The following is a 19,083-nucleotide window of genomic DNA, read 5'->3' on the forward strand; positions in this document are numbered from 1 at the left end:
ACATTACTGATAGGCTCTTCTACCTGTACCGAAGCCACCACTTCCTCAGTTACTTTTATCTCTTTCATGCATTTAGCGGTGTGTTCAATCGATTGGGCTATGGAAATAGCTTCTTCCAATGTGGGATTTTTTCATCAATAACTTTTCTTGCATCCTACTGTTAATCGTGCATCTGACCAACTGATATCGTATAAGAGAGTCATTGAGTTCCCCAAAGTCACACCGTTGGGTGAGGCCTCTTAACACTACTATGTAACTTTTAACAGATTCGTTCTTGCCTTGAGCACGGTTGAAAAGTTTGTGGCGCTCTAAGACAACGTTTATTTTATCACCAAAATGGTTTCTTAACTTTACCAGAGTAATTTCATATGCATCCAGATCCTCTTCCTCTTCTAATTCCGGTTCTGGCAGGGTCTCATACACTTTACGACCATAAACCCCCAGATTATGTAGGAGAATGTGCTGTTTGCGCAACGCTGAGAATATTTCTCCCCCCATGGCAATTAAATAAGATTCGAATAATTTCGTCCATTCTTTCCAGTGGATATCAGCTTCCCCACATTTGTTTAAAAAATGATGGAGGTTGACAGATCCCCGGCATACCCATGGTTGGGTCTTGGGAACACAGGGGTGGTGGGAGAAACCCAGAAGGAAGACCAAAAATACTTCACAAGTGGAGATCAACCACTAAAAATTGTAGGGAAATGTAACACCGCTCAAAGATGTCCCAGAAGGGATAAAGGTGTGCTTGACCTTGGAGATGGCAATAGTTAGTAAGTTGGTCCCCCCCTGGGGAGGCTGATAACATCCCAAAACTAAAAGAGTAGTAGAGGAAGGGTGACTCAGGCTGAGGAAAGACAAGAGAGTGCTCTTCACGAGATGATAACCACAAAGGATACAGATTCTCGTTGCGACCTCGAGACCAAGAGCTAGGAGCCAGGGCAGTTATTGATGTAGGTGACAACAGTCTCGAGAAGGAAAGAGTTTTAATATGTGGTCACTGTCAAAACTTAAAACCCAAGCTCACTCAGTCTTAAGGAGAAAAATATATAGCGTGAGTCACAATTACATTAGAAATAATTGCCCGCAGAAGCAGATCAAATGGAAACTGAGGCTCCGAAGATATGACAACTATAGTGAAGGTAGTAAATCAGTCACTTGTAGAAGTTGAACTGAATCGGTGAAATCACAGCTGTAGTGCAGGGCGCCTCACCGTGTAGCATACTGAGGAGAATGTCACAGCACAAAAGCACCTCACCGTGTATCAGCTGAAGCGCAGGGCTCCTCACCATGTAGCATGCTGAGGAGGAGAAGAAGGCTACTTTATCCACGAACAGGATCCGGAGAAGCTCTGAGGGGAGTTTCTGGCAGCGGAAGGCGTGGAAAAGGATGCCCAGGATACACGTCAGGGTGGAGGAAGGCTGGTGCGCCTCAAGGAGGCAGATGAGACTGAGGGCTGGGCTTGTGGCGGAGGATGCCGGGCGCCGATGAAGGATTCCGGCGTGGGGTTGAAATACTTCAGGAAACACCATCCAATAGCGCCCAGGGAGCAGCAGAAGGCAGTGCTGCAGGCTGCAGGGTGCTCCGGGGATCCTCGGGACTTGAGTGGTGATACGCTTCGAGGACCCCGATGATTAAATCAGCAAACTCAATAGAGCGGCCAAAAGGTAGCTGGTGCGCCAGATCGCTGCAGGGCGCTCCGAGGACCGTCGGCACATCAGGGCACCACAGGGAAAGACGCCCCGAGGACCCCGGTGCTTGGTTCTGCGACACTCACTAGATCGTTCAAGATGATCAGGAGCACCGGATCAGCCCCGCGGAAATCAGGAATCGGCTTTCACCACACGAGGCAGAGAATAACAGCTCCCACAGGAAACGAAAGAATGAAGCACTGCTCAAAACACGCTGGCTCCGACACCTGTAAAAGGCAGGATCTTCTTCAAGTAAGAGGCAAACAGCGAAAATAATCAGGCTGCCAGATCCCTTGAGGTGGCAACTGTGGAAATCGTTGAAGTGGACGAGTTGAAACTGAACGAGAAAGTCCACAGATTGAAACGCTGAAGTAGAAAATGAGTCTATAAAGGTATCTCAGGTAAGAGCAATACACAGGAGTACCGTTTCATGGAAGGTCGAAGCGTATCATTTTCATCCTTGAATGAGAGAGCATAGAAAGGGGAGATGACCAGAGCTGCCCCCTGCGCAGGATCGTCGCCAGTGTTATAAGTCCATAAATTATTCACTCATAGGCTGGAGTACTTGGTAAGTGCTGTTTATTCTGGTCATCCACTCTCAGAATCAATGAATTGCCAACATTCTAACATGAACTCCCGGGCGTACTACCTGGTGTGGAGGAGGAGGGGTCGGAAGAAGATACCATGGGGAAGAAGGAAGGGGAGATTACAACATACTCCTTCTGGCTAAACAAAGAGTAGCTATTCACTGGGGGCGCGCCATGTTCTGAAAATTGCAGACTGACTTTCAGACGTGACATACTGCCAGCAACAGCTCACAGCCTACTAGGAATTCATGCCGTAACACTCCCAGCCAAAAGATATTCGAGCCCACTAAGTGCTTTTATTGCCCTTCAGGGTGAGGCTGCGGCCCAGGAGGCTGTTGTAAGCCAGGCGCCGCACCAGTTGGAGTAATAATTTGTATCTATCCTTCTGATGTGATCGCGTGAAACTGCTGTCTTTTAAAGCATGCTCCCCTTTCTCCTCCTTATCCTTGCTTATTCCCTTCCTCGATTGTTGTTTAAAGCCAATAAATATATTTTTTTAACAAGCTGATGCCCATCCAATTCCCAGAGTGGATGAGCTTGTTGATCGGTTAGGTGCTGTAAAGTACTTGTAGGGTACTACAACGCGTTGGATCTGTTCGGTGGATATAGGCAGATTGCTTTGGCACTAATTGCTAAGGAGAAGACTGCATTTTATACGCCAAAGGGACTGTATCCATTTCCGGTGATGCCCTTTGGGTTGACTAATGCTCCTGCCACTTTTCAATGCCTGGTGAACCACGGTCTCTAAGGGGTTGAAGAGTTCTGTATGGCCTACTTGGATGATATTGGGGTATTCAGCAATTCCTGGAAAGACTACCTGAGGCCCCTTGGACAGATGATGGCAAGGATACAGGAGGCAAAACTGACTATAAAGGCAACTAAGTGTCAGATGGGGCAGTCCTCTGTAGTCCAGCTTGGGCATGAGGTTGGGAATAGGAAGATTCACCAGTTGAATGCCAAGACACAGTTTGCAATGGAGTGGGAGATACTTACTACCCGACTGAAGTGAGTGCCTTTTTTTTTTATAAGGCAGAGAGCATCCAGTAGTCTATATTAGTAAGAGATTACTACCCAGAGAAAATAACTGGGTGGCTATTGAGAAGGAGTAAAAAGTTGGGTTTCAGATTTGATAATGCCCTTTCTTGCAAGTCCCAGATTCGGCAAGTCTCTTCCTCCTGCTTCGGGAAACTCCGTGTCCTGCAGAAATTTCTCCACTTCCTCCCGATGGACTGCAAGAGGACGGTGCTTCATGCCTTTATTACATCCCATCTGGAGTATGCCAATAGTCTGTACTTGGGTCTCCCTGCATATCTGATCTGCAGACTGCAAATTATACAGAATACCACGGATTTGTAAGGTGCCTTACCGACACTCCATCACACCCCACCTAAGAAGCCAAGCCTGTCATAAGGAGAATAGAATTCAAGGCACTCACACTGGCCTACAGAGCAACCAGGAGCCGAGGACCAGTCTACTTGAGAGCTAGACTCCAACACTACCAGCATGCCCGGGTCCTGAGATCTAACCACCTGCAGCTCCTCCCCGCCCCCCGCTTTCGCAAGGAGAGTAAGTAAGTAATAGTTTATTAGCATAGTTAATTAAAACCATTGCAATTCATCCTTAGGAGAATCAAACACTAATGTGTGCACAATACATTATTCATCACTTAAATAAAATTACATTCACCTAAAATCTATATTTATCATTCCTTTCAAAAATTCATAAAATGTAATATATTGATGAGAATAAAATAATAAACATATTGTTCTCAATGTCCTCTGTAATTTAGGGCAAGGGGACAAGTTCCAGTATTCACTCTTCTTCCACCTTCCATAATTGGTACATTGTAGATAGGATTCTGCTTAATTACAGGGCCTCTAAAAACATGACGATAGATCAGTCTTCTGCATCTTTGTTTCTACCTCCTTCAAGAACTTCACCAGGCTACAGTTCAACTGCGGGTCGCTAGGTGTAAAACAGGCAAGAACTGCCTGTCTCTGTGAGCGTATTCCACGCTGGTTGAAGTGGTATTTCAGTAACCGTTTCCTTTCCACCAACAGCTTCTCGCAGGAGCACAGCAAATGTTCCATGTCTTCAGACGCCTTGCCACATAGGCGACAGAGGGGACCCCCATTAACCCTCAGCCACTGCGGAAAATGGCGTGTGCATGGTAACACGCCCAGTCTGTATCTGAGAAACTTCAATTTTATATAACGTGAGTACCCGAGATCAAGATAACTCTGATGGCCTTGTTTGGAGTAGGAGTTTAGAATGAACCACCCATGTGACTTCTTTGCAACACACGCTTTATCTTCAATCCATGAGAGATGTTTTATTGTTCTTTTTACTATTCTTTTGATCGTAGTATGGTTGGTAGGAGTATTCCACAGCTCCTGTAACCCTAGATTCACTAGGCTATTTTTCAAGTATTTGGCGGCTGGCGATGCCGGATACCGTTCTAGTTCTGACCATAAGTAGCTGTTTAGGGTTCCTTTATATGCCTTTCGGACCTTATCCCAAGTCATTATATATGCGCCTTGTCTTGCCAAAGACTGCTTCTGTACTCCAAATTCTAGCCTGTGTTGGCCCGGAGAGGTTTGTTTTGGCAGGCTGAATATGGTTCTGTATGCTAATGCCACAGTTCTATCTAGGGTCACCGCGTCCCTACCCCTCTGTACTTCACTCCCATAGGTAATTGTGGGCAACAGTTTAGCTCTTATAACTTGTGCCAGGGGCAAGAGAGAGGGACTGGTGAGCTTACCATTTAATTTTTTTAATGAAATAGAAATCGAAATGCCTTTTCCTCTAATGCTTGCTTTCTGAATGGTAAATTGGCCACTATTGTCAATTTTGACTCCCAGATACTTATACACTGTTGTATTGTCAATACGGTTATTATTCCAGAACCAGCCATAGTTGGTTTTCCCTTTTTTGTTAATTGACATAGTTTGTGTCTTCTGTAGATTTATCGTAAGTTGATTGTCATCTGAATACAACCGAGTTGCATCTACAAGGTTTTGTAACCCTATTTTTGTTTGACTAATTAACACTATGTCATCCGCATATAGTAATGATGGTAATATTTGGCCTCCTAGTTTCGGTGCATGGGAGTTACAGTTATTTAAAATCGGGATTAGATCACCTAAGAACAGATTAAAAAGGGTTGGGGCCAAGACACATCCCTGTTTTAAGCCCTTGTTTGTTGGGATGCGTCTGGACAGATGAGATCCATAACCCAACTTCACCTGTATCCAGGTGTCACTATGCAGGTTAATAAGTAGATCTAACAAGGGCCTCGGGATCCCCCATTTGTTCAGTTTGGACCACAGGAGATTCCGATTGATGTAATCAAAGGCTGCCTTATAATCAATAAAGCACAGGTGGAGTGGCATTTTAGTAATTTTGGCTTTATCGATTAACAGGCCCATTGTCAAGATGTTCGTTGTTGTCCCAACAGTTTTAGCAAAACCTGTTTGATTTACAGGGATTAAGGAGTTTCCTATAGCCCAGGATTGTAATTCTTCCAAGAGGATCCCGGCGAAGTACTTGGCCTCATTGTCCATGAGGGCAATCAGCCTATAGTTGCTTGGTTGTGATTTATCCCCTGATTTGAGTATAGGAGAAATAATTGAGCCCTTCCAGGAAGCAGGTAATATATTAAACTGTATAATTTCATTAAATAGTGGCTCTAGTGCTCCAGCCCATTCCCTATCGTTCTGTTTGTAAAGGATGGGAGGTATGCCATTCGGGCCTGGGGCCCCTTCCCTTCTTCCCTTTTTAATTTGTTGCGTGATAATCTTTTGTAGATTTGTCTCTCTTGTATTCATGATTTTATTGCCACATGCTTGTTTATGTGAGTTTACACGCATTATTGTTAATTTATTACCCTCATTTCCTAACTCAAAGTCAGAGGCCTTTTGTTGTGTAAAATGATCTTGAAGATACTTTGACCATGCAGCTTCACTGATATTAGAGGATACTCCGTCATGCACGGGATTTAAAAAAGAGTTGATTGATTTCCAGAATTTCGCCCCATCGTTCTGTTTTATGTCAGCCTGTAGTTTTGCCCATAAACTGTCCTCAATTTCATTATTTGCTTTCCACTTTGTTTTTTTTAAGGAAGCCTTCAATTTCCGTAAGCGAACTTGTTTCACCATGTCACTTGGAGAGTACCTAAGTTGACGCATTATTTGATAGATACTTTTCTTTAAACGTGATATCTTCACTTGATGTTCCTTTGTAAGCGAGGTCATATTTTTGACTGGCCATCTTGATTCAAATTTCGGTGTTGTGGAGTAGCCTGCCATTGTTTTTGTAAAACACTCCCATTTCTCAACTTCGCTTGCCCCGATTCTCCCCTCAAAATGCAGTATCGCCATGTCATGCAAGCTTCCCTCATTTGCTGCCGAATATTTAATCCTTTTGTAATTAACGGTGTAAACTGAGTCAGTAGGTACCAAGGACTGCTCAAATTTGGGCTTGCAGATATTCAGTGTGATTTCCTGGGGGCAATGGTCACTATCAGTTTTATGCCCTATTTTGAAGGAGGTCACGAAGTGAAAGAGAGATAGTGACATAAACGTGTAATCCAAGATTTTGCTAACCCTTGATGAGTGAAACGTGCATGCTGGTGGGGTATCTTCGATGAGACTTCCATTTAGTACTCTAATGTTGTAGGACTCAAAGTTCTCTAATGCCTGTTTATCTAATTTAGTGTATTTTGATGTTTCTAAAGGCGCTTGGTATGGTATATTCCAGGCTATATCTTGAAGATACTTTTCTTTTCATCATCTGTTGTGTTCCCCATCAGGTTATGATTAAAATCACCAGTGAGCACGACATCCATATTCGATGTTTTAAGTGTAGTTTCCTCTAGGTAACTACATAGTTCTTTTATTACCTTTGCTTTCCTTTTTGGATGAACGTAGGCATTGATTAGAATTAGGTTTGCGCCCCTCTTGCCATGTTCTGAGGTGAGAAGATTTAATATCAACAGGTTGGGACTGGGCGGCCCAAGTGCCTTGATCTCATGGACACTTGCCGCTGAGACATAGGTCACAAGGCCCCCTTGGAGGTGGCCATATTTTGCAGCTCTCACCGCACTTGTATAGAAATGCAAAAAGCCAAGCAGATGCGGAGGTTCTTCTTGCCACGTCTCTTGAAAGGTCATGATGTCAAAAGATCTTATATAGCTGACAAATTCTTGATTGCTCATTTTAGATGCAAGACCATTGACATTCCATGAGCAAATTCCGTAGTTATTGTATCCATTCGATGTAGGAAGGTCCATAGTTGGTCATTTTGCTCGATTATTAATTGTTCTGGCAATCCATCTCAGATCAGGTGGGCCTGTTGACGTGCCATCTAAGGCATGTCCTGTAAATTCCAGGTCCTCCCTGGTTCCTCCTGCAGTGTTCTCTATTGCACCTCGGAGTACTGACATTCCAGGTCTATTGACGCAATTCTGTGCTCCATCTCTTCCTGCAGGGATTAATAAATCAGGATATTTTGGTTTTGTATAAGGGGCAATTGAGATTCCCCAGTTTTGAAAAGTTTGGCTCTCGGCCAGTATGTTCTGTGCAACTGAAGAAGTAGTCCATGTTGCCTTTGTTTTTTCCGCCTTCGAGCCTACTACTACAGTAAATTCGATGGAGATTAGATCCAAGGTAGTCACGCTAGCCAGAGATGGAATATGAGATAAGAGCCGTAAGATGTTCCCTCTGTTCAGTATGTCATGACTACCTTTCGAAATGTAGTCCGGGATGAACCATACAATATTTGCCGTTGTGTTTCTAATGTCTTCCGACTTCCTTTTGTTTGTGTTTTCGGCAGTTCCTCCATGTCCTAGTCCGGTTCCTTGCATTTCTTTAGGTAGAGCTTGATATAAGGAAGATTCCACTCCATTACTCCCTTCGTCATGTATTTTCTGTTGTCCACCTATGGTTGTTGTTTGATTCCAGTCCCTTAATCTGAGGACTGGTGGTTCAGGTCCCCCACCACTTGTACGTTCATTCATGTCTAATCTTGGGATCACTCTTGTTTGTGTAGATATCGATGTTTGTCTACTTTGTGCCGATTTGTTCACATCTAACTCTTCCATAACTCTCCCCTTTATTTTAATTGGGGGGTGCTGGGCACTTTCGCTCCCAGGCATTACTCCACTATTTTCATTAAGATTCCTTGTAGAATTGGCGATCAGACCGCCTTGCTTTCTTTGAACTGGATTTTGTTGTTTTTTTCTTTGTTCCAAACTTGGTGGAGAGGGTCTCTTAGTTTCTTCTTGGTGATAAACTTCTCTTCCTTCCCTCTTGTCAGTCTCATTGATAGTCTCTGCGTCTTCATTGTCGGTTTGGATATTATTTAGTCCATCTTGATTGAGTGATGACCCAAAGAGGTGACTGAATCCCACTCTATCCAGTTTTATTTTTTGATTCCTGCCTTTACGTTTGTTTGCCCTCCTTTGCTTTGCATTTAGAAGATTGTCAGCCCTCTCAGTTTGTGGATCTTCAGGCAATTCATTATCCACTGGGGAATCGCCTAATTCTGAGCCTGCCTACCTGCTGGGTGAACCTCTTGTGGACCCGCCACTGTACCGCTGCTGCCGCTGTTCTTGGGCCGTCTCCTGCTGTGTGTCTCCCCCGCCGCCGCCATAGCACCTCGCGGCCGAGAGCGGGGAGAGACTACAGCCCCCAGGCTCCTTTGCGGCCGGTGACGCCGCCAACGCGACCGGAGGCGATAAAAACATCGCGGCTCCCTCTGGGGAGCGGGAATCGCCTAATTCTGAGCCTGCCTACCTGCTGGGTGAACCTCTTGTGGACCCGCCACTGTACCGCTGCTGCCGCTGTTCTTGGGCCGTCTCCTGCTGTGTGTCTCCCCCGCCGCCGCCATAGCACCTCGTGGCCGAGAGCGGGGAGAGACTACAGCCCCCAGGCTCCTTTGCGGCCGGTGACGCCGCCAACGCGACCGGAGGCGATAAAAACAACGCGGCTCCCTCCGCGTCGCGGGACGCGCGCGGTCAGCGCTGGGCTGAGCCCGGGCAGAGGGCGGGCCGTCTGTGGCCGTCCGTGGCAGACCGAGGCAGGGCTGGGCCCAGTCTCCAACGTCTTCGACCTAATTCTAAGGTACTGTGTCTCTTCAAGTTTGTTGCTGTGTTATACCCTGCCTAATAGTTGCTCTCTGTATTGGGTATTAGTATCCCACATCAGAGGTGTGTGACTCTGTGGACCCTTATTGTTGGGTATTGCCATTCATACTGTCAATTATGCCAAAATCAACCCCCTTTCGCAATCCAGCTACGCTGGGAGGATCAGTCAGAGGCACCCTGGACAGCTTCATCACAAGAGCTGCTTCTGTCTTGGAAAAGGAGATCGCTATAGTTGAACGACGCCTATCGGCCGAGCATTTACACTCTAAAAGATCTTCACTCGGCCCCATTCAACTAGCTGTTTCACCGGCGCTGGCTATACCTACTCCCAGCCAGACTGCCTGTCCTCTGTCTCCGCCAGCTCATGTGAATAAGACAGTGCCACACTCTTTTTCACAACTAACACCGCCTGCTTCTAATCCTGTTGAACACCACTCTATGGACTCCACGTCATTGACCCTACAAGCTGCTGGATCCCCCCCCACCACTACTGATGCTAGCTCGCAAAGGATGGGAAGGAGAAGTCACACTACAGGTCCGCCTCCTTCAAAGAAAAGGAAGAAAGGAGGGAAAAAACCCTCCAAAACGAACTGTCCGGGCACTGCTAATTATAATTCAGCGGAGAACACTGCAAACTGTTCTCCGCCAGCCGTCGAACAAACATTAGCCTCGGACCCTCCTAACTTTGTCTTTTCACACGACGACATTATGTGCCGACTTGAGACATTAGTAAAATCACTTCTTCTTCCTCTAATAGAAAGGATGAAGGGGGTGTCGAATCAACTTGGGGTGATTGAGCAGTTGGTTTTGAAAAATGTTGTCCAACCAAAAGATACACTGCCTCAGGTCTTGGTACCATCAAATGGTACTTCTCCTTCTAATTTACTCCCAGCGCCGGATGACAGGCACAGTTGTGCAGAGTATCCCAAAGTTAAAACCTCACACACTCTACCAAAGGTAACTAACCCTATACCTAACCGAAAGTTAATTGATGTTCCTTCTCCTTCCAATAGCTCCCACCCGCCCGCAAACAATCTATCTTCTGGCACCCCTCTGAACAAAATACATGGTGCGAGTCTTGATCATATACATTTACCACCTGAAGCAGCTCCCTATGTAGTTCTGATGACAGGTGTCCCCGTATTAGAGGCAGGAAGGAAAGAGGGTTACTCTGACCTTAAAAACAAGGTCTTACATTGGTTGGGTAAGAATAGACCTTTACCCTACAGTATAAATGGCGAACTACTGAATGTTCGCAGGCTTGGTTGGGTGGGCCCACGGCCTAAGGACATCGAAGGCGACGTAATTGTTGTCAACTTCAGAGACCACAGAGCAACCAAACATATAGTCAACTACTTTCAACCCCAACACCAGAGCGCCATTAGCACCTTCGATTTAACTTATTTTTATCCACAAAGTTTAATTAGGAATTCAACACACTCCAACACTCTTTCCTGGCTAAAGACAGGCCCTCCTGTGTTTAACATACCAACTTTTAATCGTTTCTCCTCACTTAGAGGATTAGAGGATGTGGACTGACTTATTCCAGAAGCACATCACCAGCACCCCCCCTGTGGCTTATCAGATGTACAACCAGCCAAGGATTACTGTGCTTTAACTCTGCCCAATGCTGGACTAGTTAGTGGAGGGGGCAACTCTGGTACTATCCAAATACTCTCATGGAACATTGCAGGCCTTAAGAAACATTTGGCTAATACGCTTTGGATTGACTTCGTCAACCAATATGAAATTTGTATGTTCCAGGAGACCTGGAGTTTGGACCCTCTTTACATGTCCGGTTATTCTACTTTCTACATACCGGCAGTGCACCAGGGTGTGGGCCGCCCTTCTGGTGGCCTACATATCTGGATCAAGATTACACTTAACCTGGACATCAAAGTCCATAATGCTAAGTCAGCAGACATCCTCCACTTATCTTTTAAACGGCCCTGGAATGGCTCTAGAATTGATCTTTTTAATGTATATGTGAGGGGAGGCCCCCCTAACAAAAATTCTGCTACCATCTCTACTTTGGAGGATGCCCTGTCAGGTATTCCACCTCTCTCTAATATAATTTTGGGTGGTGATCTGAACTGTACATATGAACCACTAAGAGACGCGGACCTTCTGGGCTTTAATGAGGATGACACCAAAAACTGTATTCCGCCCCTAAATTTGAGTCCCATCAAAAGATGGTCAACAAGAGCTTTACAGATCACTGGCCTTACTCTGGAACACAACCTCCGAGCATTAAACGGAAGAACCCCCTCTGATCCCCATGGGTCCATGACTTTTAACAGACTAAATGGGCCGTCGCGCATTGATTATTTCATTGTTGACGTGAAATTCTGGGCCAATGTGGTTGATATGAAGGTAGTTCAGACGCTAGATAGCGACCACAATCCCCTTTGTGCAATTTTAAAATGGCATATAAGGCCAGAAGCTTTAAATTCGAACCTATCCTCAAAAGCAGTAATTCCCACAAACTGCAATAGAAAGTTGAAATGGCACAAAGTATCATGTCACATTGGTATTTTAGATTCCATAAACAGCCAAGTGGCAACTAAGGCTGCCGAATTTGCTCTCCTTACTAGTCGGAAGATAGAGACACACTGTACAGACTTCAACAATATTTATAAAACCTTTATTGAGGATATAGGTTCCCATTTCAAAATAAAACCAATGGCTGGCACAAAGTTCCCAACCAAGAGAGGCAATCCTTGGTATACTACTGAATGCAGAACCCGAAGAAAGGTGATCTCTCTCGCCCTCTGCAAAAGAGATTCTGTAGCAGCCAGGTTGGCTAGACAAGCCTACAAAAAATCTATAGTAGAGGCTAAACGGACCTGGGAGGAGGATCATTGGCTAGCACTAAAGAACGCAGCCTTTTTAAAAGATTCTAGTACCTTCTGGACTTTAATAACTCAACTAACCAGAAGAGACTCTGACCCACTTCCAAACCATATAACCGAGCAGCAGTGGTCTGCGCACTTCTCCAAACTATATTGTAATGAGGTAGAGCTTGCCCACCCTGCCAGTGCCAACTCTCTCTACAATTATACTGCACCGCAGCCTGAACCAGCAGATTGTTTTACCCTCACGGAAGTTCAGACCGCTATTAAAAGCATAGCACCTGGGAAGGCAGCAGGCCCGGATGGCCTCCCAGGAGATCTAATCCTTCACAACCCCCTTGTATGGGCAAATCTTATCTTTAACATGATGAACCTCTTGTTGTGTGGCCACACAGTCCCAGACTCCTGGAAGGGTGCTGAGGTGGTCACTATCTATAAGAAGGGGGCGAGAGAGGACCCTGCCAACTATAGACCGATAAGTCTAATTGATGTCATCCAAAAGGTGGTTGGCAGGGTCCTTAACTCACGCTTGGGGACTTGGCTGGAAGAGGGAAACATCTTAACTCACCTACAAGCTGGCTTTAGGAAGAAAGTAGGTACCATGGACCAAGTGTTCAGATTCGTAGCCACTTATTGGAAGACCGTTCTGATTGGTGGGGGATCTTTATACTTGGCCTTTATTGACCTCAAAACGGCATTCGACCTTGTTCCTCGGGTTAAATTGTGGCAGGTCTTACATGAAATGGGGCTACCACGATATCTCTTGGAGTTTATTAAAAGGTTGCATGATGGTACATACGCAAGAATTAGATGGGGATCCGAAGGTCAATTGACTGAACGAATTCCTGTCCAGAGGGGGGTCCGCCAGGGATGTGTGATGGCTCCGACCCTGTTCTCCCTCTTTATTAATGGGGTGGCAGACCACTTGAGGGAGGTCTCAGCGGATGCACCATCCCTGGCGGGGGAAAAAACTCCTACCCTCCTCTTTGCAAATGACACGCTCCTCATGTCCAAAACTCCTATGGGCCTCCAGAAACTGCTTGATAGGTTTGGTGCCTTTTGCGATAATCGCGGTCTTACTGTTAACACCACTAAGACCAAATTGATGGTACTGACTGGAAATAAAAAACATAAGAAAATCAATATCGCACTAAACGGCACCCCGCTCGAGGAGGTTGATGCATTTGACTACTTAGGGGTCAGGATTAATTCCAAAATGAAATGGGACTCTCACATCACTAAGATGTCTCTAAATTTCAAAAGAGTAACAGGAGCAATCTCTAAAGACCACCGTCTATCCTCTACTAAACCTATTAGCCCGGCGCTAGTAGTATACGAGCGTAAGGCATTGTCTGCTGCTTCTTACGGCTCTGAACTATGGGGGTTTGAAAGAGTCATTAGTTTAGTCACAGCAGAACATAAATTTTTGAGAGAGCTTGTGGGCCTCCCACTTTCCACCCCTCTTAAACCTCTATTTTACGATTTGGGACGCCATTCTATTAAAGACATCCTTGGGCTTCGCCCCCTATTATTTTGGGTTCGTCTTAGAAGGACCCCGGAACTTAGTAATTACGCCGCGGTCCTTGACGAACTCATTGCGTTAAATGGTGTTGGTGTAATATCATGGTTAAAAAACCTAAAGGACCTGGTACTCAGCTTGGGGCTAGAAGAAGAATGGCTCCTGCAGAAGCCTCCGCAAAAAGACATCATCAAGAAATTATATTGGGCAAATATAGATGCAGCGGTCTTGAAAAACCCAAAGCTGGGCCCCCTAACTGATACATTTCTAATTTGTAAGCCAACACCAAAGTGGGAACCATTTTTTGACTTTATCTCCTCACCAAGGGATAGAGTTTTGTTTTTTAAAATGAGGCTAGGTACTTTACCACTGAACGCTTTCACAATAGGCTGAAAAAACCATAAAACCCACCACACAACTTGCCCGGGATGTTCTAACCCTACCGAATCACTGGGCCACTTCTTGTTCGCCTGCAAAGCATATAAGACGCCCAGAAAACGTTGGCTGAGCCCAGTTTGTAGAGGTTTGGGTACTAGGCAGTCGTCTGTTGCCCTCCGCATCCTAACAACGGACATCACATCCTTATTGGTAATCTGTGGGGTGGCTAAATATCTTGGGAAAGCATGGCAAATACGAACTAAGCTTATTGAACTAAGTAGCTCTGGGTTGTAATTCTATGCAATTTTCCACTTAATGAAATACCCTCTCTACATTTGATGTGCTCTCCCTTGCTGTGCCTTAGGATGTCTGCTTTTTATCTGAGCCTTTTATGTTCTATTTTTTATGTATTTTTAGCTTTTTTAAGAAAACTATGCATATTTCTATATGTCTCTTTTATTAATTTTATGGTTCTATGTTTGTCGTATTGTATTTACTTTTATGATACATTGTTATCGAATAAAGTATTCAATCAAAAAAAAAATTATCCACTGTTCTTGTTTCTTTGGCCTCTCCTTTCTGATTCTTGTGGATCTGTTTCTCCGATACCACAGTATGGACATTTTCAGTAATTACGAGAGGTGCTATGATTTTTAATTTGTCTCTTTTGTTGATGGTGAGGCATTCTTGGGGACGCTTATCTAATTCCCCGACTATTTGTCCGTTGTGCCAGTGGCTCTCTGTTCCTTGCAATAATGGTTTTATTAATGTACATAAATCGCTCAGCATCAATGGAAGTGTGGCCAGTTTATCAATTATCGGGCCACATCCACAGCCCTGGGGCTTGCTTTGAGCTTGATCCTGTTTATTTTGTAATAATGTATTTAATATGCCCAGTTTCCCGTCAATCGCGACCACAAAGACCGCCAGTGTATCTAAGAGGGTCAGTTGGGTGTCCATCTTATCTGACTGGTAGTACAATGCTTCTACCAATAGTTGGACTGTTTTTAGCAGACTCTGCCATGCTGTATCCTGAGTAGCATTTTTTTGTTTTTCCTCCTTACTGTCTGTATTTATTGTTTCATCACAAGTTTCAATTGACTTTCCTCCCTCGTACGGGTCCTGTTTATATTCACACATTTTATCATTTATTTTAGAGTTGGACCCACTCCCGCTTTTCTCTTCCGTGTAAGCAGCCAAGAGACCTTCCCAGTCCTCCGTGCCAAGGTCTGAAACGGTTTCTATTTCTTCTACTTTCCCAGCTGGGTTAAGTCCCTCCGTTCCACGCTCTGAAGCCAATTCTAATCCTTCTAAATTTTTAGCTATATCCGAGTCCAGGGTTGGACCCAGGGTTCGAACTTTAGTTCCTCCTTCTCCAATAGGTGACTCTAGCTGGGGGTTTGATGTTACGTCAGTTAGAATTGGGGTTATTGGTTTTTCCTGTGTTTCCCCCTTCCATTCTTGATTGGGGTTGATGCACCTCAGCAAGGGATTTACACGCGGGCTTTTTTGGCTGTGAATTTTTGATGTCATAGCTATTGCACAATTGCCAAGTCGGTTCTTATTTTTTCCTGGTCCGTTAACACTAGTCCAGTCCAAGCTAGTTTCGAATTTATCCTGGTTTCTTTTTTGAGCGTTGTCAGCCCTTTTGTTTGCTTCGCAATGTTTATGAATTTGGACGATCTCGATTTCTCCTTTTTGTATATTATTTGTGGTTTCAAAGGTCATCCATGTTTTGTTGGGTTGCGGAGTTGAAGTTTTTTGTAGAGGGCTATTAACTATTCTACTATTGTCTCTTTTATCTCTTTTTTGGTCTAGACTTTCACCTTTGTGAGTTGAGGTCCGCTCTTTTGTGGTTAATGATGATTGATTTATATGAAGAGGTTGAAGAGGTGATTGGAGTCCTGGTACCTCTTTCGTATTTGATAGTAGGGCATCCCTCACATTTTTTATGAAACTAAATTTTGTAAAAATTTTTGGTTGATGTGAGAATTGCCTTGTTTTGGTTTTATTGCTAGTTTCCAGTTTTAGTGAGTGCCCACTCTTGTCTAATGCAGAGGAGTTTCTGTCTGCTGGTTTTTCTATTTCAATGAGAGTACTATTTTTCGAGTTTTCTTGGCCAATTTCTTGTGATGTTACATCCCTTACATACTCCAACCTATTCGTTTTTCTTTTACATTTTTTTGACTCTTGTTTGGCTGTTATAGTGCCACGAGTACGACCTGACCTCATGGCGCCCCCTTCTTTTTATATTTTTTTCCTGTCTTTCCGTTCTACTCCACACAGGCAATAAATTGGGGCTTGATGGTTACTGACACGATCTAAAGATGCTCCCACGGTCGTGCCGCCCCCTCAGCCTTCTGAACGCTTCTCTAGTGCTCCTGAAATTGTTTTTGTTTTTGATTTTTTAAATGCCCAATTAGTTTGAAAGTTTGACCATTATCATAGTTATTGGCTCACACTTTCCTGCAATTTGTTAACACCTCCCCTGATTTGTCGGTAATAGAGCTCCTTTTCCCGCTCGGAAATAGCTCAGATTAATCCATCCTTTCCAGTTGTTGCTTAGTTATAGCTCCTTTCCCTGTGCCCTGTGCCTTACAGGAGCAACCTTGTCCCCCCTCACCACCACACCAACAAATTCAACAAAACACTCACGTTGGCTTTGCCTCCAGGCCTGCCTGCTCCGCAGAGAACCCGCTCAAGCCGCCCAACCGCAAGCCAACCGCCGACTCCAACCGCCGAAACAGCGTGGCGGAGATATGGTGGTGGTCAGCTTGAGCAGTAGCCTTCAGAAAAGGCAGCCGTCAGGAAGTAGGTAACACTGATAGTGGTGGGCGGGAGGTAGATAGTCAAAGGTCAGACAACAGCAATCATCGGAGAGGACGGCCTCAATTCAGCTCAGTTAAACAACCATAAACTCCGTAAGCTCCGACCGAGCGGCTAATTAAAGAGAAGAAGTCGCTGCACCTCGCCTCGCCCCACCCCACCTCACCTCCAAGTCAGAAGTGTGGATACCGCAAACAATCCAAACGGCAGAAGGCAAAAGGTAGGCTCAAGAAGAGGCTGCCACGGGCTGGAAAGGCCACACCTGGCTATACTGTACTCTCAGGTCTCACCGCTATGACCTGTTTCCTGTGCCTCGTTCCTGCGGCGGTCCGCAACACGGGCAGCAGCACCAGCGATGGCGGGGGCCCCAGCCGCAAACTAGCAGCAAACCACCGGCAAACCACCGGCAGATAGGGCGGCTCTCTGTGCTTCTCCCCGCTGGTGAAGCCAAACTGTTCAGCCCCCCTCGATCGCTACAGCCGCAGAGGTGAACACCCCACTCCCCACAGCAATTCTCGAGGAGACTTCGGGGAGGCTTCCAGCGGCGAACAGCGGTAGAATGCAACGGGGGCCGGGGGCCGCTCCTGGCTCGCGGTTCACAGCTTGCTCTCGGTAGCACAGCTCAACGGTGACACTCAGAGGCTCGTAGGAGAATGACACTGCAAAGAGAGGGTAGGCGGCAGAGCTTATGCAGTTAGGACCACTAAACTGTGGAACACAACGACGCTCCCTCTCTGTCTGACTGAACCTGAACCCGCCTTTAGACGAGCTCTAAAAACCTGGCTATTCAACCACCACTAAGCCTACTTCTGCCCTGTGTCTCTCGACTGCCTTAGCGCCGGGACACCTCCGTTGGAGGTAGCTGCGCGCTCTACAATCTCCCAACAATAAAAAAAATAATTAGCATAATGTGGGCCTTGCATATATTCCTTCCATTTTTGTTTGGCACTAAGTTTGTGGTGTAAACAGACCATAAACCACTGAAATGGTTGATGGCTTTGAAGGGGGAAAATCCCAAGCTGTTGAGATGGTCTATTTCTTTGCAAGAGTTAGACTTTGTGGTGGAGCACAGAGTGAGGTTAAGCCACAGGAATGATGATGGGCTTTCCCGCCAGTTTTACCGATCTGACCACCCATCCTCTCCAGGTCAGGAGTTGGTTTGGGGTGTTCTGATCTGGGAGGGGTGTCTGTTGGGATAGAATGGTCCTTTACATGCTAAAAACATGTCCTGAGTGCTCAACTATACTGCTGTCTAAATCCCTAATGGATTCCTAATGCTGATTTCTTTTGTCTTAGAGCATTAAGATATTTTAAATTAAATATAGAACAAGTGGTGTCGTGTGGGCATTTTTGGGCCTTAAATTTATTTTCCAGCCTATATAGAGCACCAAATGCACATGTGTTTACAACTGGTGGAGACGACATGGAGGAAGATTTTGGGGGCAAGTGCTGAAGGCTTTTTCTTGTGGTTCTGCAATTACCATGATGCACTAGGGCAAATTGAGTGCAGGGTGGTGAGGCAGTGTGCTCCCACCCTTCTTTTTTAAAAGGTTTCCTTGAGCTACTGAGCTGGCCAGTTTGTGTTGATGACCTGCACCCAGGGAGCGGTACAGAGACCTGATAACACTTTGGGCAGCATTTCCAGCACCCCCAAAATAACTTGCTGCTCTCTACTGATGAAGAAATTAATCCAGAAACACATGTCTAGGGATACGCAGTACAGGCTGCACCAAGTGAGTGGTACAGATACCTGAGACTACTGGACAGCATTTACAGCACCCTCAGAACGACTTGTTGCCTCTACTGATGAAAGAATGGATCCAGAAACACCTGCTGGGAGCACCCCAAATCATTCTCCTGCATCTTGTGAGTTGCAGCCTACCTGTGCCCCAGATTGCAGTGAGCAGAGTCCAGGAAGTGGTAAGGAGGCAGACTAGTGCTGTCTCTTTCCTAAGAAAGTTAAAAAACGATTTCCCTATCTGTGATTGTGGTCTTTGCCTGTGGTTGTTACAGTTTAAAATTGTAGTTTTAACCTGCCCGTGATTGCATATTTAATCACCTGTTTTGTGTTCAAACTTGTGGTTTT

The 19,083-nt window shown here is 45.4% G+C and overlaps 1 long non-coding RNA gene across 1 annotated transcript in view; it reads left to right on the plus strand.

Annotated features, from left to right (window-relative positions):
* Positions 1-216: 216 nt before the first annotated feature.
* The window catches only part of LOC146854234 (uncharacterized), a 120,985-nt gene continuing 102,118 nt past the window's right edge, over positions 217-19,083 (plus strand). Inside the window, exon 1 of the long non-coding RNA XR_014981175.1 lies at positions 217-2,092. This is a non-coding gene — a long non-coding RNA (uncharacterized LOC146854234). The remainder of the gene's footprint in view (positions 2,093-19,083) is intronic.

This window comes from Triturus cristatus, chromosome 4_1 (genome assembly GCF_964204655.1).
Source record: "Triturus cristatus chromosome 4_1, aTriCri1.1, whole genome shotgun sequence".
Classification (NCBI taxonomy): Eukaryota; Metazoa; Chordata; class Amphibia; order Caudata; family Salamandridae; genus Triturus; species Triturus cristatus.